The sequence below is a fragment of the Uloborus diversus genome, chromosome 1 (assembly GCF_026930045.1).
Source record: "Uloborus diversus isolate 005 chromosome 1, Udiv.v.3.1, whole genome shotgun sequence".
Classification (NCBI taxonomy): domain Eukaryota; kingdom Metazoa; phylum Arthropoda; class Arachnida; order Araneae; family Uloboridae; genus Uloborus; species Uloborus diversus.
Genome location: NC_072731.1, coordinates 22,527,399 through 22,551,641, shown reverse-complemented (window position 1 = coordinate 22,551,641; position 24,243 = coordinate 22,527,399). Strand labels below are relative to the sequence as shown.

General features: G+C 35.2%; 1 long non-coding RNA gene across 1 annotated transcript in view; it reads right to left on the bottom strand.

Moving 5' to 3' along the window:
• Positions 1-314: 314 nt before the first annotated feature.
• Positions 315-24,243, bottom strand: part of LOC129234485 (uncharacterized) — a 91,135-nt gene continuing 67,206 nt past the window's right edge. The window contains exons 2-3 of the long non-coding RNA XR_008581545.1: positions 13,035-13,157; positions 315-432 (exon numbers count right to left, since the gene is read on the bottom strand). This is a non-coding gene — a long non-coding RNA (uncharacterized LOC129234485). The remainder of the gene's footprint in view (positions 433-13,034; positions 13,158-24,243) is intronic.

Here is a 24,243-nt window from a genome sequence, read left to right as displayed (position 1 = left end):
TATCTCGCCAATTGGCTTGTGCCCATGTTACGGGTTCCACGTTATGATAATTTCGTAAATTACTCGTCCATCTTATAATATTTTTGTTCTTAAAATTGTAATAGAAAAAGAACCACATCGAATGTTCGAAAAATCGCTTCGAGTGCACATCCCCATGCTATAAACTAACTTTGTGCCAATTTTCATGAAAATCGGCCGAACGGTCTAGGCGCTATGCGCGTCACAGACATCCTACAGTCATCCTCCGGACAGACAGACTTCCAGCTTTATTATTAGTAAAGACTACATTGTTCTTTTAACTGCAATTATTAACTGCAATTTTCAAAACAAATTTCTCATTCGTTCATTTTGAAAAAGGTAACTTATCTTCACTGTTTCACTTTACCCCACATTTTCCTAATATGCGTAGCAAATGTTGCATGTGATCACCTCCTGCAACCAAAAATAACACTTTAGCAATTTTGTAGTTAATGAAAAATAATGCATTTTTTGCTTGTAGATTTTTAAATATGTTTACTTGACACGCAAATAATTTTCATGTCTCATTTTTTTTTTATCATTTCAATTTCAAAAAGCTGACACTATCGTTGTGATAATATGTATTATTGAGTTAACTTTTTTGGAAACTAATAAAAGTTGTATGATACCAGAGATTTGCGCGATAGTATCCATAAACATTGTTCGATTAGCCAAAACGAAGTTAGGTATTTATCACATGTTTTTTGAGGCAATAAATAGGAAACATAACTAAAAGTAAACTTTTATTGTGAAAATGACGATGTAACGAAAAATGTCAATTATTTTTGGTTAAATGAGAAAATTTAATTCTTCAAAACCTCATTTCAAACAATGAGTACGTACAACATTTTTAGAGCCTTAAGACATTCATGTGAGTAAAGAATTTTTCGGAGCTTATTGGAAAAGTAGCTAACGATTACAAAATTACTGAGGGGACCCACAAGAATTTACTGTAATTCAATATTAGAGCGCCCCCTGGGGAAATGTATTTAAGTGTCACCCTCTCGACTGCGTGATTAATAGTCTTCTCTTCCCCCTCTTTAAACAGAAATAAGCATCACAAATAGCACAAAAAATGAAAAACGGGAGAAAGAAAAAAAAATCAGATCTTACTCTCAGGAAGCGACGAGTGTCGCAGAGGACTACTCTCATTACAGCCCTATCTTTTTCTCAGGCCTATTAAGGAGGTGGGATCACCCCAAAATATGCCCTGAAAGGTCACACTCCCTCTGCGTCCATTATGATGCCATAACTGAGATATGAGGGGGGGAGGCTGCCGGTTACGCTCAATGACAAGCGCTGATTGGCTGCCTGCTTCCGTTGATAGCCCTCCTGTCTTCGCAATGTGGAATTCGTTACTAAAAGTGTTAGATCTTTTTTCTTATCTTCCTTCTGAAGAGTAACTTAATGAGATATATATTCTAGGCAAGGAAAAGTCACCATGTGTATTACGTCCATGATTAAATTGCTCTTAGACATGTGTTTGGATTTTATTTAAGTCAATGTTTTTCTAGGTGGACGTTAATAGGTCGTAATTTTTTGTAATTTATGAGGGAAGACTTGATTTATGTTGTTAAACATTTTATCTCTTTCTTGAAAAGCTTTTCGAAAGAAAGTGTTCGTATTTCAGAATAGGAACCGATGTTTCCTACACCAGGCAATTTAAATTACAAAAAAAGAAAAAAAAAAAAAAAATGAAAAAAAAAAACGTGAAACGTTCTACTCCCTTTAAACATTTAGAAAAAATTATGTGTTAATTAAGTAAAGGAAAGATGTGAACAAACTTTTTAAGTCTGCTGCTTATTATTTCTTTTTGGTTTTAAAGAGTGAAAGAGTAAAAACATTTACCGTCTGTCTCAGAATGCTTTTGTGCAAAGGTGAAAATTCCCTTTAAAAAAGATGAAGTATGCAAATACAGTGGACGCCGGTTTGTTGAATCAGTGGATGATTGAATCAACCGCTTTAATGAATCAGTGGATAATTGAATCAACCACTTTAATGAATCAATGGATAATTGAGTCAATCGCTTCAATAAATCAGTGGATTATTGAATCAACCGCTTTAATGAATCAATTAGTAAAAATTAAAAAAAAAAAACAGAACAAAATCCAGTTTTATAGAATTAGCCGTTTTATTGAATTAGCCGCTTTATAGAATCAAAACTGTTTAGAAAAAACGTGATTCTTATAAGCGGCGGCCACTACACTTTAAGTAGTCAAAACACGTTTAAAATACCCCAATTCAAACTATCTTTACATTAAAAAAAAAAAAAAAAAAACATGAAAATGACACTACAATCTATTTTCTGATGGCTTTTTAAAAGTGCGTACTATTTTAAACGATATTATAATACGAAAGGATGAAGAACATTTTCCCATAAACTGAAACTGAATGAATGTGATGATGTCAATTTTAATTTCCTATCATAAACTAATGCCGCTGGGATTTTTAAGAAATACAATTGGTTTCAAAACATTTTCAGTACTGAAAAAATATAAACAAGGAGTGTTTTTTGTTCCTTGTTTTTTCTTTCCTTTTCATCCTGCATAAAATACGAAATATAAACGTTTTACTCATTTAGCTTATTGGATTTCCATTCAAAAGGGCGCGTTTTGTGCACTTCGTCCATTAAGTACAGAGCTAAGATATTTATTTTTATTATGTCAAATATTTATTTTTGGGTATTATGCCATCCTCCTAGGACATATTGGATATCCAGCTCACGATCAGAAAGTTGGAACTAAATAATAAGATTATCGTTCTCCAGTGGATCCCAGGCCACTGTGGCTTAAGTGGCAACGAACAAGCCGACACACTAGCAAAGAGAGGTTCAGAAGTCTCGCCAGGGCCGATCCTAGGGTGTCGGCCGCCCGTGTGCAAAGACCTAATGTGCCGCCCCTCAAGTGTAATTTGCATATTTTGACTAATCTTTAACGTCTATATAAATCTTTCTTTAAATTTCTATGCCAAGTTCGAATTTAAAAAGAAGAGAGGGGGGGGAACAGAAGAATGATCTTATAAAAAAGAAGAAATTTTTTATAATAAGAAACTTCTTAGGTACAATTTATATCTTTGAAGAAAGTAATAGATACCAAAATTTACTAGTCGTAAAAACGCATTTTATGGCCTTTCTTCGGTGACATCAGAGAAGGGACGGAGGAAGGGGAAGCGTGGGGGGGGGAGGTGTCAGGGGTTCAGGGGAGGAGGATTAGTCCAAGAAAAATATTTTTAATTCATCTTTAGTTGTGTTTGGTTGCAAGGACAAAAGAGTCAAGTATATTCAAGGTGCATGGAGAAATTTTCGAAATTGACGTCAAATATCGCAATTTTAGGAACGTTTTCGAGACTTTAGGTGAAAGTAATGTTGCAGTTCTTTCCTAAAATTCTTTCAAAATTGAAATCAATTTGAAGCTATTTTTTAAGACCGTAGCTTAGGAAGGATCGCCGTTCTTCCCGAAAAATCTCCGAAACTGAAATTTTAAATCAGCAATTTTGGGTTACTTTTGTTGACGTTGCAGGAGGGAGGGAGATTCAATCGTCTCCCATCGACAGATTTCGAAATATAAGTTTAAAATGCAAATTTAGGCAATCTTTGGTAACGGTAGGGGATCTGGCGGCTATCCTCCGGTAATTTCTCGGCACTATTTTTTCAAAAACCCTTTTTTGGCTAGATTTGAAAACAATAGGGGAAACTTGAAAATATTCTGAAACAAAATATTTTTTGGAACTGAAATCCATTATAGGCTATTTTTGGGAAGGAAGGGTTTTGGAGCTCTTCAGCGGATATTTCTAAAATCACAATTTTATATTATCTTTGGTGACGTTAACAAAACTGGGAAGCTTCTACGGTTCGGATATATTTCAACATTAATATCTGAAAAATATAACTATAGACTTTTGTCCACCTCACCTCGACGATTGATGGATATGCCCTAGCACCGTAAGAAGTTACATAAGCCTGGCAGTTCTCCTCCTGAATTCTTTAGAAAAATAAGTCCCAAAATCGTATTTTAAGCATTCTTTGATAACGATGGGACGTAGAGCGGGCGGGGGTTCAGTGTGTCCTCACGAACTGTGTTTTTGAAACTGAAGTCAATTACAGGCTAGTTTAGGCAGAAAGCTGTAGCTCCACGGAACCGTCTAAAAACGAAATTTTCAGGTATAGTGATTGCGTTGGAGAAAAGGGGGATCCAGGGTCTTTCCCCCAAAAGTTCTTGAAATTCATGTTTGAAAAACGCAATTTTAGTTTGTTTTTCAATAAGTTAAGTGAGAAGAAGGGGGGGGGGGGAATAGGGATTTTTTGAAGGTGGAATTAGGGGCTTCTCTAAAGACGCTAATTGAGACTGTCTTTGGTAGTAATGTTCGCGAATGGATTTCGGGGTTCTCCACCGCAAAAATTTCGAAAAATGCCAAAGCAATTTTATATGACTTTTGATGATAGGAAGGGCTGTCGTCTGAAAACACGTTTTGGATTTTGGAGCCAACATTTTTAGACTATGTTTGATTAAGTTAAAGTGGAAGAGGTGAATGAGAGATTTAATTGGGTTTTTAAGATCGATTGTTCAATCAGCGAAATTTTCTGAAAGTAAAGTCCTAGAAACGCAATTTTAAGCCTTCTTCAGTCTCGTCAAGGAGGTCATGGCATCCTTTTGGATCTTCGTTTTGGAGCTACATTTAAATTTGCTTCCCGGGACAAGGACCCTGTCCTTCTACCTGGGGAGGACAGGGCTCTTGCCTACCTACCCCTCCGGGCAGTTCATTCAAGATTTTAATCAGAAAAATTGTCGTAAAGGAGGAAAAGTACAACATTTTTGTTCGTCATTCATATATGCTACTCTCAAGGGAGTCGCAATTTTCCACTTTCTCTCCACGCATCCTCGATGGTTAAACACAGAGTTTGTTACATAGTTTGTTGTTTGAAATGCTTGCGAGAGTATTTAATCAGTATAGCTTTTTTTTTAATAATTCAAATAAAATATGTTCTTCATTGTTTAGGTCTGTAAAAGCTTGGGGGGTAAACATTAGTGGCCGCCCTCGGTGCTCCTTTTAGACGGCACCATTTCATGCTTCAGAAGGGGGCCTTTTCCCCTCCCCTGTATCCATGCCTGCTTACCGGTTCTGTCGCAAATTTTGCAACCAAATGAAGCATGTTGTTAAGCGTAGACATTAATGGACAATGAACCAACACAATGTTCCCTAACATTCTTTTTTTTCTTAAACTATGCTATGCTGTCGGGAAATCGACACATACTTTGACAATTGAACATTTAAATATCAGCATATTTATTATTCTTATTATAAGTTATCTTGTGAGAAATTCTTGAGGAATTTTGCTTGATTGTAAGAACTATATGATGCGGCCTGCGGCCGCCCCTTGCTTTGGCCGCCCTTGTACGTCGCAAATATCACTCAGCAGTGTCCCATTCCGCACAATGAAAAGACTCATCATAACTCGTTTTCCTCTCAACATCAGAGGAACTGAAGTCACGAACCAGTTCCAAACACTGGAAAGTACTGGAAAAATTAATCATACCTGATTTGCCCCGCCGTGAGGCGGTCGCCATGTTTAGATTTTGTGTACAACATGACTGTCTGGGTGGAAATCTCTTTAAAATTGGTGTATATGCTACTCCAAACTGTAACTTTTGAGGATATTTCACCTTCATGGATGGCCACCGTATTTCCCACTGCAGAGCATTCCAAGCGAGCTCCTTGTTAAAACGGTACTGGGAGGCAAGAAGCCGAATAAGACAATGAGTTTTTTCCCTTGTTCTTTGTTTTACTTCTGTTTGTATTTTAATTTGTCAAGTTCTCTGCCATTTGAAGTACATAAATAAATTTAAAAAAAACCTTACATAGCTAAGCACTTTGGATGCTAGTTAATTTACAGATGAGTGCTTAAAACTGCAGTCAATTAACATTGGTCAGTTCAATACACCAGTTTACTATAGCGTACAATTTTTTTTTTCTTGGTATTGATAATGTATCACAAGCCTCTTGGAGGTAGAAGATTTGGTCATAAAAGTTATAACATTCTGTTGACAGTAAATACAGAAATGTTTACTAGAATCGGCAAAATGGTTTAAAACCAATTTTTACTGAGATAAGTAAAAAAATAAGTTCTCGTTATTTCCGACTCACCGGCGCCCGTGTTGGAGGGATTAAATACGTTTCGTAGCATTGCGTCAGCACTTCCGCTTCTAGATTTTTTGAAATAACAAAAAGCTTTCTGAATAATGAGGAGTTCGCTATTAGATGAAGGATTCTTACTATTTCGGAAACGTTTCCGATATATCCAGAAACGTTTCCGAAATTTGTTACAGTGTGGAATTAAAACTCCCAATCCTATCTTGATGTGCCACTAATCAAGTTACTTTTCTGACTGAGCACAAGTCTTAAGAAACCACTGCAGCTAAGGTACCAGTTACTTCTGCAGCTGACTGATTAGGTCGTCAGTTACTTCTACTGCTGATTGCTCAACGCATGAGACACCACTTACTCAATAGCTGAGTGCTGTGGACTTCAGCTTGCTCGTCTCAAAATCCCATGATCCCAAATGAGGCAGAAAACGCCTTCAGAGAGGGTACATCCATTTTTCATGGCATAATATACGATTTCTCAAGTTGCAATAATATACAAGAAACGTTTACATTCAATATTTCACATGAAAAGGATTTATGTATTGTATACACTATGGTAATTGTACCGCAAAACGATTTATTGTAAGGCAATATTTTAAGATTTCAGTGCATAACTGTCATTTAGAATACTTAGCAGTAAGTTACCTCCTAAACTTAGGACTAAGGCAGAACTGCATGCAGCATACCAGACATCACTCTCCGAGGGTCCTTATGTTTGTCACCGAGGTGACTTTACCGTGATGGAACACTCAGAAACATACCAAACAGCCCGATTACCACACCTTAGACTGTAGTTTTGCCCTTGTTAGGACTCAACAGTCAGGAATAGTGTGTAAGCGAGCTGGAGGCAGACGTTATCACATTGAAGCTAAGAGCGCCAATAAACAGATCGATTAAGTAAATGTATCTCATCAGTAAGTGTCTACAGCATCTTTGCTGTTGAACTCGTAAAAATATTGCATATTTTTGATGAAAATATTTCTGTGTAGTTCCTGAACTACATTATAAATTGCCTCATACTTCCAGAACAATTTTAAATCTTGCGTAGCTAAAGCAAGTTTAAATAGTCTTCTAATTTATTAATATTTCTCAGGACAGAGAAAACTGGTCAAACAACTCTGGATAACGGGTTAGAAATTTGAATATATTTGTGACATTAACAATTTTTCTTGCATATATATTTTTCAGAATCTGTTTTGTTTATTTAAATCGTTAGCGTCTGTTTACTCATGCTATACCTGTCTTTCAAACTGTCAGCATAGAAAAGTAAAATGGGTCTCAAATGTCATGAATAAAATTTTCCGCTTATATATTTGATGTTTATTCCCTTCATCCTGACAGTAAAACGTATTTTAATGGAAAATTATTTTAGCGTATTTTTTTCTTGAAAAGCGTTTCAATACAAACTTAGCGGCTATTTTAATGATTTTGTTTACTCAGTTGTTTAATATCGTATCCGCGCTTTATTTTTACAAAATATCTAAACGAAGCTTAGAAATATATGACATTTGTGCTCAAAAATTATTTATTTTTTAGTTTACGTATCATTTTTATCAAGTGACCGTTTTCGAAACAATATAATAAGTCCTTTATAGTAAGTCCTAAAAAGACTTACCAATTACAAATAATCGCTATTGAAAGTTCTTTTAGGTGGAGGGGTGTCTAAATAACAAGTATAAAAATTTCAGACTTATTAAAAAACAAATTTGTATTTTTGCACAAAAGCAAAGCTTGAAACTCCTTCAATAGAACATTAGTAAAATTCACTTAGATCGTTTGTACAAAAACTTTGAAATGCGTTATTATTCGGAAAACTTATCAACTGTAATGTTTTAATGTGATGAACAAAATACTGCAGTTTTTGACGTTATAGTAAATTTCTGAAGATTATATTATTTTTACGCGTTTATTTCTGGTTAGATTATTCTATACAGCGTTACTTCTAATAAAGCACGTTCTTTTATATGCCATATTATATTTATCTTTTGAAGTCATAGTATACGAGCAGCCAAATTCAAAATGACGTATTGTAAAAGGAAATTTTCCTATTAACGGATATTTTCCCTCATCGTATGTTCAGATGAATTTTGCACATTTTCGTAATCATCGAATAGTTGTAGCATGCATATGATTTTAATCCCTCCTTAAAACTTTCTACTTTTGAAGATATTCTATTATGAAAATGTAAAAGCAATAAACATATAGAAGCTTATTATAGAATGAAAACAATCGATTCGAAATAGTTCTATTTGTATATCTAGCTTGAGAACAGCAACGCTCGATTTAGAATATTTTTGTGAAATCCTAAATGTACAACATTCTCAAACGTATGTCAACTCACAAGGCACAGTGTCAAATGATTTTGAGTTTAACTGTGCACATTGAAGGAGAATGAAGGTAAACTTTGAAGAGATAAATATATTTTTTATTTTGTTTAGCTCGTTTTATGTTTTGGTAGCATTGGTAAAGAGAGGAAGAGATTTAGACATTAATTGGAGTCTGTCGCATTCTAGTCCGTCATTAAGAGGGGTCAGGAAGAGCGAATTAACCCATGCTTTGAGAAATTAACGTAGGTACCTACAAGTGGGCGGGGTTTTAATTGTTTTCCCCCAACGTTTTATGTTACTCTGAGTTCATTGGGCTTGTGAAAGTATTCTAAAAATTGCAATGGTAAAACAGATCTTAAAGTTTTAGGAGGGGGGGGGGATACAATTGAGAGAAAGAGTCGAAAATAGATCAATGACAAACAAATCCACCAATTATAACGACCTTCTGACGCATCCAAATTTTATATATTTAATGGTTAGTTCATTTTTTGGCGGATTTTTTTTTTCGTTTTAATGTAGATATTAATCAAACTTAATGGATAGCTTTATTTCAAAAAATAGGCATTCAATTTTAAATTTCCAGTTATATCGACCTTCTGACGCATCCAAATTTTATATATTTAATGGCGTAGGGGCCATTCATTAATTACATAAGGATCATTAATTACATAATTACATACATCCGCACTGTTCTTCGAATCGTTTCATGAGGCAAATCACTCTTTAAAAATTTCAAAGAAAGAACACTATGGAGAAGAATCGAAAAGAGTAAACGGATTAAAGTAAACGGGAAAAAGTAAACGTACAAAAGAAGGCATATAATTTAAAGACATCGGCAACAAAACCTCAATAAATACAATCTTGTGATAATGTGATCATCTCTCATTTTTTGGTTGTACGTATTTTCAATGCAAACATAAATAACATTAAAAGTGTGACTGAGTAGCTCGTGAAAAAGCAGTAAATGTGCATGTGAAAAAAGGGTTCTGGCAAATACAATCCTGCCTATGTAAGCCTCTGAAAGAAAAAAAAAAGAAGCATTAAAGATATATTAATTGGCAAGGATTCGAACTGGTGCCCTGTCTGATTATTAGCACGACATTCCAACCAACCGAGCAATTGCGCCTTCGTTTTTGAATGCTATTCATTGAAACAATATATCATAAAAACAGCAAAAAAAGCATTTTGCAAAAAAATAAATAAATAAATATATAAAAAAATAAAATAACAGACCATGTATCTATGTTTTGTCATTAACCAGCATGATGTGCTATAAAATTATTCTACAAACATGGAATTCGATTAAGGAATGAGGAGGTTATTGCGTAGCGATTGAAACAAACATTCTAGAGAAATAATAAATTAGATTGAAAATAAGTGTTTTTATTTTTGAAAATTGATACAATTTTCCATATCAGGCTGCTGTAGCCGTTACGGCTTGAATGCCAGCACATGATTTTCTTTAAATCGAACACTTAAAATTTAAAACCAAAACTAGTTGAACTGAGTCCGTTTTTTAAGTGTAATTTTTCGAACGTGGACAAAATGCTTTTTTTTTTCACCAAAAGCAGAGGAATAGAAAATGATTTCTAACTTATGAAGTTGATAATAATTTTAATGTTTTACATGGTATCTTTATATGTCAATAGGCAAGCGGTTTTCTTTCGGTACCGATTTTTCTTCTGTTTGTGAACCGATTTCCTTCATTCCTTTTTTCTTCAGTAGTTATTGCCAAATTTTAGTGTCATCAACAAAAATTTTTGAAATCGAACGCTAATTACCGGAGATATTAATTCAAAACGCATTTTTTCCTAAAGGGCTCTTTCTACGCGAAAGGATAGTCCATTTTTTTTCAAATTCGATATAGTTGGAAAGGTCTTTAAAAAATACTCCTAACGAAGAAGTTATCAAGGCGCTCAAGATTCAGTAACCTAAATCCACTAGAAAAAAAAGTTATAAGCTTTTTTTTTAATAAAAATTTAAATTTTATCTCTTTTCCATTGTCGAAATTAATTGTTGGAAGTGTGAAACGTTAACTTTTAATTCATCTTTTAAACCGCGACACACGGAAAATGCATTTTAATGCTTCGAGCTTGGTATTGGTTGGAAAGCTCGTGAAAAATACTTTTTAACACGTTCTAACCGCTTTTACCGAGCGAAAACGCCAACCCGCTAGAAGCGCTAGAAAAAGCGCAAGAAACAATGAAAAGTTGGTGACAATTCATTTTAATTTCCTTTTCACGCGACATAGCGTGAAGAAATTGCTAGATAATATTACGTGTTGCCATTTCTTGCTTGAGTATTAAGAAATGAAATTCGTTTATACAAAGGTTTTACGTACATTGCTCGAAATTGAAAATGCAACACCAAAAAGAAGTGTTCAAAAATTTATACAAATTTTAGAGTAGACGTACACCACTGAGTTATGTAAATGATGTGAAATGAGCAGCTGTCCGACGCACGTGAAGTAAGATATAAGGGAAGGAACTTGCAGAAGGGACAATATTCGGGTCGTTATTTCTGACTGGAGAATTATCGAAGAAAATTTGTTTTTGTCTTGGAGGATACGTGTAACACGAGAGAATGCCAGACCGACATCAACGAAGGCACTTCCAGCAGATGCACGATTTTACGAGGGGTATGGTGATCGGACTGAGAAGGGAAGGTTGGTCCGTACGTCAAATCGCAGCTGATACCCACATAGATGCGAGCACGTTGCATCGGCTGTGCCGAAGATGGTTGGAACAACGAAATGTGGCAAGATTGAGGGGTGCAGGGGCAGCCAGAGTTACGTCAGAACGCGTGGATCTACGCATCAACCGACAAGCTGTAGCAGACCCACAAGTCACTTGTTCCTCGATTCTACAGCAGGTGCAAGATACCCTAAATGTTCCCGTGTCAACCAGAAACATTTCTCGTCGTTTGGCCGTACGTGGTCTGCAATCACGGCGTCCGCTAAGAAGACTGCCATTGACCTCACAACATAGACAGCAACGTTTAGTATGGTGCCGGACTAGAGCGATGTGGATGACAGAATGGCGAAATGTCGAGCTCTCAGATGAATCCCGCTTCGGTTTTTCCAGTGATAGTCGAAGCATACGTGTGTGGGATTTGGAGACAGATGTAATCCGGCAGTAACTGTGGGACGTCCTGCCGCACGACAACGTGTCATAATGGTTTGGGGCGCAATTGCGTACAATTCCATATCACCTTTAGTGTATTCAGAACACTACGACGGCCCAACGACATTTGGATAACGTGCTGGGGCCGGTGGCAATCCCTTTCTTTCAAGGGCTACCTAACGCAATTTTTCAGTAGGATAACGTTCGACCACACAGTGCTTGCACCTGCCAACATGCTCTCCAGGGCACACAGATGCTTCCCTGGCCACCATACTCTCCTGACCTGTCACCAATCGAACATGTGTGGAATGTGATTAGACGCCGTTTGCAGACTATGTCCCTGTCTCGTTCAGAAGACGAACTGTGGCAAATTGTTGAAAGGGAATGGAGAGCCATCCCTCTGACACCATCCGTACCCTTATTGCCTCTATGCCTAGATGTGTTTCTTTGTTGTCCGCGGTGGTCCTACACCCATTCTACTAAGTCGACGCCATTCTCGCTCTGTATTCTGCTTATCATTTTGAAATTAAGATCATTTATTATTCTTTGCTGTTTCAGTCTTTTTTCTTAATTTCATCACTTTCTGACCACTCCTTCTTGGTGTTGCATTTTCAATGTCGAGCAGTGTATCAACAGTTCTTCTTCTCCTGAATTCATTGAGGCTGTTGGGGTCATTTGTATCTCTCATGATATGGTGCTCTAGCCACAGAAAAGTCCCTCAACGAGTTCCGTTACAAATCATTTGCCAAAGTAGCTACAATCATCAAGACTGATCTCTAACTCTGCTGTACCACAAGGTACACCTGTAGCTAGGAACCTAATGGTGAAGTACAGGATTGGGGATTTGAGAAAGGAGGAATGACCAACTCGTGCCGAAACTCTCGGAATCGGATGTTGCTCCAGACGGAATCTTGAAGAAGATTTTGACCCATTGCTTCTCTACAAGTGACCGGGAGGTCACTTGTAATCTTCACTTATTATCTTCGTTAATTAATGCCATTCGAAGACGCAACCTAGCTCAGAACAGTCTCCTTTCAAAAAATTTTTTTTTCAAAATCGGTCCATCCTTTAGGCGCTAGAGTGGCACAGACAGATACTAAGACACGTCAAACTTATAACCCCCTTCTTTATGTGTCGGGGGTTAAACAGAACACCTTGTGAATATACTTCTCCATATACATATGATGATGCTCATCCCACCATGCCATTGCTGCTGCTGTAAATGGCGCGTTTACTGCTATTTATAAATACCACTTACGCCACCGTATACCCATCAATACTCACACAACGACCTCTCTAAATACAAGAGGTTGATATGAGGCAGCCTTAAAATATTAAAGATGTTTTGAGAACGTGAAAGACATTTAAGGGTTTTCAACAGGTTGTCAAAGGGCAGTAAAATAAATAATAGCAGGTACTATACATACCGACAGGTGCACAGGTAGATGACGAGTTTGACTCTCAATACCTGAGTTTCAACTCAACGTCCTGACGCAACTTTTATGACTCTGTTTCAAGAATTTTTTTATTCAGTTCTAACACCGGATTTTCTGCGGAAAAAAAAGAAAAGAAACAGTTTATGTTTAAGAGTTAATAGCTTTGATCAAAACATTGCTGTGTTTTTTAAACAAACCTTTCGATAGTCATATCTAGTCATCATTAAACATCCAGACTTTTCCTTATGAATAAAATAAAAAAAATAATAATAATAAAGAAGTTTGCTGTTTTCCCAATAACCTAGTATGCTAAATCCCTAATAATTGACTTCCCAGAACAAAAGCCACTAAATCAAAAATTTATATTAATGACAGCACTAATTGCGTCATAAATCTTTTTTTCTCGCAATGCTCTTGAAAAAATTCTGTTTAAAAACCTTTATAACCAATATTTAATGAGTTTCCATTGGAGAGGGTGGCCCAAAGCGGATGGATCGCCAAAAGCGGGTAGACCTTCGTATGCCTCCCCCCCCCCCCTCCCATGATGTGTAAGTGGCGGTGCATACATATGTCGTGTTAACTTGAAAACCTCCGTGTTTTTATCACTCCCAGCAATGCAGCAGTGAAGCGGCACTGCGCACAGTGGGGCGAAAACGCCAAAAAGCGCTTAAAAGTGTTTTTAAACCTCTCCCGCTTGTTTTGTTTACAGGCATGTTATAATGGATTTTTCTCGATTTGCTTGAGCTCAGGGTTCAAAAGTTCGCAGATTTACGCAGCTAATTCTTTTTCAGTGTCTTTCTACAGACCATTTATGACTAATTAATATTAATTTCGAAGAGGACATAAGAGGACATTTTTTTGTAGTGTGTTTTGAAGGAAATGACCTTGAAATCCGAAGTTTTTGGTGGTGTTCAAAACCGGTTTTTGGTTTCAGAATTCGATTACTCATTTTTTTCGTCCTATTACTATCACGGCAGAAATTAAATATAGCAGCCTTTATAGGAAAAAAAAATAATAGACTGCTTAAAAGCAATTTTTGTAAACTCCCGCACTTATGGTTTTTCACTTTTCTAAAGGTTCCCTTCAGCTTTGTAATGGACGAAGGGCTATAAAATTCCAGTTCTGATGGCATAAGAGGTTGGAGTGTGCAAATTTATTAATATGCAATCGGTTTAGTTTAGGAAAAAAGAAAACCATTTATAAGCGCTTTTTGGCGTTTTCGCCCCACTGTGCGGCGCGACCAGACTTAAAATAAAAGAATGAAACATTTCTTTAAAAAATGAAATTTTGTAACTTTTGATTAGTCGAAGAACCGCTTTTTTTTTTTTCATTGTCAATAATATTACGTTATTCCCACACCATCCACCTACAAACTACGATAGTCATTTCGTTTGTTTCTTTTTTTAAAATTTAAGGTTATAATTATTGAATTAAAAAACGTTCCTTTGGACAAAGAGGGAGGCAAAGCAGGTGTAGAATTTAATCATATATTTATTTAGGGTCATTCTACAAAAAACGCGCTTTTTTTTGGTCCAGGGTGGTTAGTTTCAAAAATATTTATTTTTAAGCACTTTTTTTATGAGATTTAGAAAAGTATAACAAATTTTGAAAATGATCAATACCAATTAATGATGTTATAAAAAATTTTAAATGTTTTTTTCACTGAACGGAAGGATACTTGTATGCCTCCGTTACATGTCCCAACACATTTCTTCCCATGTACTTTTTCATTTATTTACTCAATACAAAAAAATATAACAGATTTAATAGTGAAATTTAAATCATTTGATACTTTTTTAATAAGTTGAAAGAGTTATGTTGTGAAATAAAAAAATATATATTGCATTCATAATCTTTTGACTCACTGTCGCAGTATTTCTTGTATCCACTGTTCAGGATTTAATTAAGTAATAGAATTTCCTATAGACGGCAGTACTGGCAGCTTATTAAAGAGGTTTAGAATCACGAGTTAGCCCTTTTCAACTCTGGATGTCACGAGCACTCGATAGTTTCGGCATTGATTGTTGGCAACACAGACACCTACAAAAGGGCGTTGCTGTATTGGCTCGAGGCCTTTTTCGAATGTTCGTCAGCCGTCGATGTTGAGTTTTGAAATGAGCCGGTTTTTGCTCAACCTTTTGAAATGTGCCATCATTTTTAAACATTTTTCAATGCACATATGTTCCAGTTACTAATTAAAGTTCTAACCAGTTTAAAATGTTGAACTGTCGTTATTTCGTATCGAATAGAAAAATTTGCTCTCCCAAATAATCAAGCTGTTTCGATGATGAATTGAACATATTTTTTGGTGCCGAAACCAGGCTTCTTTAGATTGTTGAATGTCGAAAACTCGGAACTATTTGGATTAACGAAAATTTGGACACTTCCTATATTACTACCATCGAAAAATTGGATTATTGGACAATTGGAACTCTAGGACAATTTTACTATTGTGCTATTCGGATACCTAAACAATTCTGGATGATTGCACCTTCTGAGAAAGGGGTAAGTAAAAATACCCACTTTTACGTTATTTTATATTTGAACTTATTTTTCACCATCTATTATGGATTTAAAATCATTGAAAGCGATACGAACACCGTATCGAACACTAGCTACACGCATTTGTAATAAAATAGAAGAAAAACTCAATAATACAAGCACACCTATTGAGGACTTTGAGGATTTGAAAATTCAGTTAGACGAAAAAACTGTTCTTTTGAAAGATTTAAACGAACAGATTTTGCCTTTAACAGATGAAAAAGATATTGAAAATGAAATTTTCGGTTGTGCAGAATACAGTGATAAAATGCGTACATTAAGGTTGAAAATTGATCGAAAAATTTTAAAATTCAATAACAGTACATATGGTAGTCAAAATGTTTCGGGGTTTGAAAGTTTAAATTTGATCAACACTGTGCACTTACCTAAACTTCACATAGATAAATATTACGGCGAAAGAGATAAATATTTAAACTTTTGGAGTCAGTTTGAAAATGCAGTTCACAAAAACCCTACGTTAACAGATGTTGACCGATTTTCTTATCTAAAATCGCTACTTGGTGGTTCGGCTGCAAATGCAGTTAGCGGGTTTGCGTTGACGGCGGAAAACTATAAGATTGCAAATGAAATTCTTCAATCCCGTTTCGGAGGACATTCAGATTTAGTCCAAGCTCACTTGAATAATTTGTTAAATATTCAAGGTGTAAAAAATTCTAGGGATTTATATGCATTACGTGCTCTTTATGATAAATGCATTGTTGAAATTAGAAGTCTGGAATCGCTTAATGTTGCTGCTGACACGTATAGTACACTACTTTGCCCTTTAATCTTAAAGGTTCTTCCGTCTGATTTAACCCTCAGATTTACGCGAGAACAATCTCAGAAGACAAATTTGAGTGTTCAAGACTTAATGGAGTTTATTAGAACAGAAATTGAGACTAAAGAACGAGTTTACGCAATACAAAAAGCAGAAATTCAATTTCCCCAAGGTCAAAGTACTCCAAACTTAGAAAAGAATAAATTTGCCTTTAATAAATCGAAGAATTTTTCTAAAAAACCATTTCATAAAAGAAATATTACAAACACCCCTTCAGCAGTTGAACTCTTGACACCTCTCGATAAATGTTGTATGTTTTGTTCGAATTCAGATCATGATAGTGAAAGTTGTTGCTCTTTAACTGTTGATGAAAAAAGGGCAATTTTGAAACGTACCGGAAGGTGTTTTTTTGCTTGCAATCATTTCATAGAATGATAGACTGCCCTAAAAGTGATAAATCATGCACATTTTGTACAAAGAAACACAATGTTACTTTATGTTATAGGAAAGAAAATTTTAAGGATAAGGTACATGTTAATGCTAATAAAGTTGAAAACTTTGTTTCAAATCATGTAATCGAGGGTCATAATAGAATTTTACTTCAAACTGCACCCTTGGAATTAGGGGGTAAGGATTCCAATAAGGTTTTACATTGCCTTCTTGACACGGGAAGTGAAAAAACTTTTATCCGGAAAGATATTTCTAGATCCTTGAAGTTACGTACATTAGGAAAAGAAGAGTTGTTAATTCATACGTTTGGGTCGAAAATTCCTCGTCGTCGCGTTTGTTCTCGAGTAGAAGTCAAAATAAAAAATAAATTGGATTGTACGGAATTTAAAATTGAAGCTGTTGAGATTGACGAAATTACTCATGCAATTTTAGAGTCACCCCCCGCAGAGGTACATGAGGAATTGAGATCTAAGGGGATATTGTTAGCCGACGTTTGTGACAATGCTATACGGGGTAAAGGCATTTCTTTGCTCATAGGTGCTGACAATTATTGGAAAATTGTTACGGGGAAAATTGAACGCTTGAATTCCGCTTTGGTAGCAACTGAAACCAAGTTAGGTTGGCTTTTAATGGGAAAGTTAAAAGAAGATAAAACTGGTTTTGAATTAGGAAATAAAACTTTTGGCGTTCTTTCTATTTCATCTCTGTTTGTCCACTCGCCTAACATAGAAAACTTATGGAGATTGGATGCTTTGGGAATTCGTGGCCCAACAGAGAGTAAAAATCTAGAGCAAGATGCGTTAGATACTTTCGAGAAAACTGTTCGAATTAATGATGAAGGGCGCTATGAAATCAATCTTCCTCGACTTGAAGGGTTCGAAGATTTAGACAGTAATAAAGAAACAGCAAAACAAAGATGCAGGTCTACTACAAACAAATTACTTCGGGAAAAAAAGTATTTTCAGTACGATGCAGTATTCAAGGAATGGTTAGAAGAAAGAATCATTGAGGCAGTACCTTTAAGGGAAATATATAAACCAGCTCATTATTTACCTCACAGAGGCGTTTACAAAGAACATTCGACTACGAAAGTACGTCCAGTGTTTGATGCCAGTTGTAAAACTAAACAAATGCGGTCTATTAATGACTTTCTGCTAAAAGGTCCGAATATCTTGAAACAAATCCCTCCTCTTTTAATTAAATTTCGTAAAGATAAGATAGGCGTAACTTCGGATATCAAGAAAGCATTTTTACAGATCTCTGTTGCCAAAGAAGATCTTGATTTCCTACGGTTCTTATGGTGGGAAAATATTGAGGAACGTGAATTTCGAACATTTCGTCATAATCGTCTGGTTTTCGGACTAAATTGCAGTCCGTTTCTGCTCTCGTCAGTTTTAAACCACTTCATTGCAACTTATTCCTCTCAATTTCCGGAGACTTGCACCATTTTAAGAAATGCGTTCTATGTGGACAATTGTGTTACATCCGTTCCAGACGAGAAAAAACTGAATCAGCTTATTCATGAATCAACTTATTTGATGAATGCGGGCTGTTTTGGCCTAAGAGGGTGGGAGTATACCACTCAAAATTTTGAAAAAAAATCTGAATCTATCGCAGTACTTGGATTGCTCTGGGACAAACATGAAGATGTTTTATTTTGTCAGATAAAAAACTTGGATTTGGATTCCTTAGAAATTACTCGTAGAAATATATTGTCGATAGTTCACAAGATTTTCGATGTAATAGGAATTTTGTGCCCAACTACGTTGATTCCAAAGCTTATACTTCAAAAAAGCTGGGGTTTAAAACTGGGGTGGGATACACCACTACCAGAAGAGTTTAATATCGAATTTAAAGCATGGGCCAAAGATTTACATTTGCTTTCGGAAGTTCGAGTTCCAAAATACATTAATACATTTGAATCGGCTGAACTTTCTTTACATACATTTTGTGATGGAAGTAAAAGTGCATATAGCGCAGTAGTATTTCTTAGGTCAGGTCAGTATGATGACGTTCACGTGCAATTAGTACAGGCGAAAAGTCGTGTTGCTCCACTGCGTAAAACTACCATTCCAAGAATGGAGTTGCTGGGATGTTGTATTGGGACTCGTTTGGCCTTTTCTACCCTACAAGCACTCAACATTCCAAATCTTCAAAGCTACTTTTGGACTGATTCGTCTACAGCTTTAACGTGGATTAAGAAAAATGAGCCATGGGGAGTTTTTGTTGAAAATAGAGTTAAAGAAATTCGAAAACTAGTTCCTGAGGGTGTATGGGGACTAGTTCCTAGCGCTTTGAACGCGCCTGATTTGCCCTCAAGAGGGTGCTCAATTAAAACGCTTATCAAATCCGACTGGTGTTTGGGTACAAATTGGCTGAAAAAGAACATTGAGGACTGGCCGGACACGAAACTAAAGCTAGATGAGGAAGAAATATCGCGTGAGAGAAGGAAACAAGTTATTCAGACTGTTACCTGCACTTCTCAAAAACGATGGTATTTAAGATATTTTCCCAAGTATTTTCTGATCGTTAGAATGATATCCTGGATAATTAGGTTTGTTATAAATTGCAAAACACAAAGAACTAAATTGACAGGGGAACTGACTGTTGATGAAATCGATGTGGCGGAAAAGAAATTGTGGAAAATCGTCCAAGAGGAAACATTTGTTAAGAATGTTAAACTTAAAAACCTCTGCACTTTTGTTGACCAAGACGGCTTGATAAGGCTAAAAACCAAGATAATTAGAAGAGAGGATGATGAATATTTTCGATGCCCTATCTTGTTGCCCTCTGACCACAAATTAGTGGAATATTTAATTATTGATTATCACCAATGGTTTTCTCATGCTGGTGTACAATTTGTGCTTTGTAATATTCGACAGAAATTTTGGATTTTGCGAGGTAAGAAAACAGTGCATCGGGTGTTGAACAAGTGTATTCGATGTAAATGGTACAAAGTACAACATCCAGAAACTGTACCATCTCCCCTTCCCGAGGATCGAATAAGAGAAGCCTTAGTCTTTGAAGTCACTGGTATCAATGTAGCAGGCCCCCTTTACTTAAAGAAAGGAAATAAAGTATGGATTTTGCTATTTACCTGCGCTGTTTATCGTGCGGTCCATCTTGAGCGTATCGATAGCATGTCAACAGACGTATTCCTGCTCGGTCTCCGAAGATTCATTGTTAGAAGGGGACGACCGAACGTTATATATATAGACAACGGGACTAACTTCGTTGGTGCGGATAATCTCTTGAAATCCGTAGATTGGAGACAGATTGAATGCGATTCTTCAGTTTCAAGAATTCAGTGGAATGTAACCAATACAGAATGTGATTAACTATGTGAGAGTAAAAAGGTGATAAAAATATAAAGTAACTTTTTAAAAAATTGAAGATTTTTTTTTTTTTCATGAATTCTAACTTCAAAAACCTATGTTTTTTGTATAATGACCCTTATAACTTCTTGACTCGTGTGCTGACTTATACTTTCTAATTCAATAGGATAAGTATAGGTTTAAAAAGTTATTTTTTAGGATGACAATCTGTTAGTCTATAAATTTAATCAGTTATTTCGTTATGTTTTATAAACAAATGTGCTGACTTTAAATTGGATAAGTACAACTGCTTTACATTTTTTTTAATATAATAGCAGGTAGCTAGTGAACTATTTTGATCATTTATAACTTCATATTTGATTGGAAAATGTACCATACCACCATTAGTTAATCTTACCTGCTTTGGGTTCCCTGGTAGGGCAAAGCGGGTTTTTCAGATGTTTGTAAAAATTGATAACAAATAAATATTAGGTTTGAAATAATACAAAAATCACTTTTTCTTTTGAAGCTTAAGATTCCTGCTAGTAAATAAAACCGAAATTGTTGCGATAAAAATCCAAAAACTACAATTTTCGAGTGTTCTTCGAAACCCCTTCCCGCTTTGGGCCTCCCTTCCCTAACCATTCAAAATTCCAACAAATTTTTAACTATATATAAACGAGACCATTCTAACTATACAACTTGATAAATGTACAAACTTTGGTAGGCACAAGCACCCTTTTGGGATTCAAACTGTTTAGTTTTGGAGCCAATTTCATTAAGTTGGAAGGATCAATCGAACTTTTTTTTTCATGAAGAGTGAGTTTTTAACCCACGTAGTAAAATAAGAGGTGGATTTCAGAAGGAATAGAAACTGAATCATTTTTGACCGAAACCACTACAGAGGAGTGGAAACTAAGTGTGGTTTCTAACTCTCGAGAAGTAATACAAAGATTTGTCCATAAATTGGTATGCAGGTGGATTTTAATTTAAACAGACGCCTTATTTATTGTTTTTGAAGAAAATTGCTTTAAAAGGGGAGATGCAACTAAAGGTTTTACCTCGCTTTAGTCGAACTACACTGTTATAACCAGGGGTTGCAGACGAGTGAAAGTAATCCCTCTAAAGTGAAAGCATAGTGCCTGAAGGTGCAATGCAAGCTAGAAAATGGAGCACAGGAGCCGAAACAGCATGCAATCACAAAAAAGACTCATTGCGCATGCGCTTTTGCCTTAGACATACATTCAACCACCTCAATATGGCGGACAAAAGATGATTGCGTTTGTGTGTCTTTCACATTGAATGAAGTACACTATTGGATTTAAACACAAATTTTCTTGGATTAATTATCCGAAATTACCAGTAAGTACAGCTTTTGGTCACTTTGTAGTTTTTAGGGCTTTCAAATATATTTAAGTAGTTAAAAGTGCATTTATTGCTTTTCAGTTACCGTTACTGTCTTTAAGTTTCCGTTAACCGTTACTATCGTGAAATTTCTTTCTAAAAATATCTGTCATTATTTTCTTGAGTACTCAATAAGCAGCTTTTATTAATCACAAAAAAAAGCTATAAGATATCAATAATCAACAATTGAGAATCTTAATAAAAAATGATTCTTGTGCTACGTAGATTATAACAGAAAGCTAGCGAAAAAAAAAATCTCTCTCAGTCTAGCTTTTTTTTTTTTTTTTTGGCTTTTTCATTCAAGTGTTAGAATCATTTCCTGTTAGCGGTTAATGTCTGGATAGCGTTATAAATTTCTTTTGGTTTTTTAACTATCGAAGAACTTCATGTGCATTTTATTTTGTTGCCCTTGATTAACGTTTATGAAACGATTTTGTTTTTCCTTAACTGTAATATCCCTGGATATTTTTGGCTCTTCATGTAAATAATCCATAAGTACAGCTATGCTTCATTTTCGGAATGCGTCAAGGTTTTAGTAAATGTATAATTTCTCACATTATTTAAATAATTACTCGTCATTAAATTATAACGATTTGTGACAGATCTTTGATACCAAGTAAAGGGGTAGATATTTATTGTTTTATTAATTCTTAACATTACTTTTTGTAAAAAAAAAAACTCGTCAGAACTCTGAATTTTTCACATGTTTTTAATGGCCCCACAGTTATTATTAATATTATTTATTTTATGAATTTTTAAGAAAACGATTAAGATTTCACTGGTTCGCAAAGTTTTTCATTTGCTTTTACCGCGCCCGTGAGTCAAAAGAGGTTGAGAAACACTGAGTTAGAGCAATAAGCACTTCATAACTATGTTGAAAACTCTGAAATATGATCAAATGCTGTAATTACATGTTTTAATCATTTCCAGTATCGAGTTCAATGTGAAAAATGTCCAAAACGAAGAATATCATAAATCAAAACAAAACTTTAAAAAAAACCACAACTGTATTCAAAACCGCACACAATACAGGGGAGGGGGGGGAGGATCTATAGTAAGGGTGCCATTTCTCTCTCCAAAGGTTCCTTTTTTTCTTTCCGGCTGTCTATTTTTTAAAAGGTGCCTGTTTTTCACCCTATTTAGAGGTGCGATTTCGACTCCGTATTGGGTGTCGCTGGTGAACAAGCGTTTCTCCCCTGAAAGGTGCCGAATGCATCCTGTAGTTTTAACAGTGTACTGCCATAAATTTTCCCACTCACGATCGTCAAAGAATTACGCCAACTTTGCTGCGATAGCGCATAAGCTTGAAATTTCCAAGACGTCAAATCTTGTTTAGTTTGGGCTACTGTCAAGAAACCGAATTAACTTAGTTGCGAAAATATATTGATTAGAAAATCCGCCAAAACAGTAAATGGCGATAAACGGATTGTCATAATACGTGAATTCGAAATGCAACCAAATCTTAGCAGTTACTATATCGAAAAAGTACCGTGTTTTGTTTTATGTATGAAATAAAAGACATTTTCATATTAGCCAAAACATACTAATTTTCTTTTAGTTTTATTCAATAAATCATATTGTTATTTTGCATACTTTTTTACACATTAAAAATGCATTTGGATAAAGGAAATGTATTACAAGAGCATCTTCAAAAATTTGAAAATCTATGCCAGAGTTGCTAAATTTCTAGGAACTGTTCAAAACTGAACAAACAAAAATTGATCAAATCAAAAAACGAAGTATGGAAATTAGATTTAATGATGCAGATATTTCGGGGAAATGATCCTTGAGTTGAAATATTCTTTCAAAGCTCATAATGGGGAAAATGTTTTTTAAACTAATATACTAAACTAATTATATTTCTTGACTCATTTTCGTTTTTAGCAATTATTTTTTAGTATATTAAGCATTCATTCACGTTCTAATTCTTTCCCAATGAAAAAAAAAGTCACGGCCTTTTTTCCAAAAATAATTGTAAAATCACCTTTTAAGGATGTAATTAAGAATTCATTCTTGCTCGTTATGCACTTTCTGAAATTTCAAATCATATGCGAGGATTTTGTGTTTCAAAAAAATATTGAAAAACATTGACGAATAAGAAGCAACTAATGAGTTACCTAATTAACTAATAAGTTATATAATTTGTGTAGTGATTTTGTTTGAAGGCACAATTTTTGTCAAGTACTCGTGTAAAGTATATTTGATCAAATTTAGTGGAATATTTTATCCTGATCTGTATGTTTTTGTAACCAGTTTCAAATAATTGAACCGTGGCCTACAAGGCTCATGAATCCTATATTTTCTTTTTTTTTTCCTGCGGTCCTCTAAACTTAATCCATGTCCTCCAAGTGTGTAATATAGCTGCCTTTGAGAAATATTGTCCCGCAATAATATCATCAACTATTTAGAACGCGAATGTACATTTAACGACGATTTATTTTATGAAATTTTTACTAAATAGAGAAATATTTCTGTAGTGGAAAAATGTATTTAAAGAATATTTGAAACATTTGTTGAAAGTGATTACATCAAACCGCCACAGTAAATTAGAAACTTTTTGTGATATTAGTTACCATCAGTTTATTTTAAAATTTCCTCTGCCCCCATCGCACCATATTGTTTTTGACGTTTCTCTTTATTCGTTAATTTTTCCAAACTAAGAAATCACGTTTTATGTTGAAAAAAATATTTCTGCTTTGACAAACGCATCCAC